Here is a 1,591-nt window from a genome sequence, read left to right as displayed (position 1 = left end):
CCGTCGTCACCTGCCGCATCCCCCTCCCGGTGGCCCAGGCCCACTCACCAGTAGTCGGTGAGGGCCGGGGGTGGGGATACGCTCGAGCCGCGTCGACACACCCTGCCCATCGCATGGATGGCACGAGTGCGTCCACTGTCGCAGGTCGACCCGACGCAGCCCCATCCACTGCCTGGCCGCTGGCATCAGTAGCGGCGAGTCGACCTGGCTTTCCTGCGTCCTAGGCACCTGGCCCTGCCACCACCAGAGGTGGCTCGGCACTTGGCAGAGGGGTAGAGGGGGTGCGCTGGACCCTGAGATACCACGCACTGAAAAGGGTGTCCACTCCCGTTTTATGGGTAGAAAGACACAGTGCAAAGAAAACGAACAAAGTCTTGCTGTTCTTATCGAGAGGCAACGTGCCGTCGCCTCCACTGAGATCTCGTTCCCTTGAAACAAAGAAATGAACGAGTGCGATCGATGCAGCACAGTGGGTTTCAAGTAGACGGAGCCAAATAAAGAGGGAGGAATGCGAAATGGATGGCGTATCTCTCGTGCTTTTTAAAAACGTTACTTCTTTTCCGCGCGGCAAAACAGAGAGGATGGTCACCGCTGGTCACACCTAGAGAGCGATATAGGAAGTGCCGAAAGCTGGTTCTTTTTTTAGTTCATGTGGGCGGTAAGAAAGGAGGCGTGAACGGGAGAAACAAACGGAAAACATGTTTCATATATATATTTGTTTATGCGTGTTGTGTTGTGCGTGCTCGGGGTGCTCAAGGCCACACAGAGAAAAAGACAACCCATCAGAGAAGATCCTTCAAAGGTATCGAAGTCAATGCATCCCTCTCGGGGAACTCGAAAGCGGCGCCATACAGGCAACGGCGCAGATGCTCCTGCCCGCTTGCGGCCGTGCTCAGGTGAGACGCGCATGTATCGCATCCAATGCCGTGGAAGGGGCCATCGTTGCTTGTTGTGCCTGCCTCGGCCATGCCTACATCGTGCTACCCATGCGGTTCTCCGTGTTTCAGGCTCGGGCTCGCCAGGATGGCTTGTCACGCATTTCATCCCACCACCTCTTATCTTGCTTCTCTCCTCTCCTGTACTTTGTGCTGCCGTTTTCTCTTTGCCCTGGTTGCTCGCTCTTCATCCACATGCGTGCCCGGGAGAGCAAAGGAGAGAAGCAAGCAACGAAAAAGTCCGTCGCGCGTTTCACCCCCCGAAAAATCGGATTTTTTTCCCTTTTGGATCCCTGCACACTGATTCGACCATTCCCTTGAAAGTCCCCTTCACGCCTCCGCCACTCTTGTTGTTCTGCATCCTCTTCTACTATATGGTGACATACCTTTGTTGAAGCCGACGAGCTGCCACGCCCCTCCCCCCTCCCACAAGCAACGTTCTTGTTCATCTAGAAGTCTGCGCGGACGTCTGACGCTCTCCTACGAGGGTCGCAACGAAGCGCCTTCAAAGAGGGTACAAACACACTCGAAAAAAAAAAACAAAATCAAGTAGTGAAGGCTAAGACGATCACAGAGAAGGAGGAGGAGAGATCGGCGTACGCATCGAAGTGCCTTGCGACTTGTTGCCCTTTCTTGCCCCGTCCCGACCCCCCCCC

The sequence above is a fragment of the Leishmania donovani genome, chromosome 31, assembly GCF_000227135.1.
Source record: "Leishmania donovani BPK282A1 complete genome, chromosome 31".
NCBI lineage: Eukaryota > Euglenozoa > Kinetoplastea > Trypanosomatida > Trypanosomatidae > Leishmania > Leishmania donovani.
The sequence above is the reverse complement of the archived record's forward strand: the minus strand, read 5'-3'. Positions refer to the sequence as shown.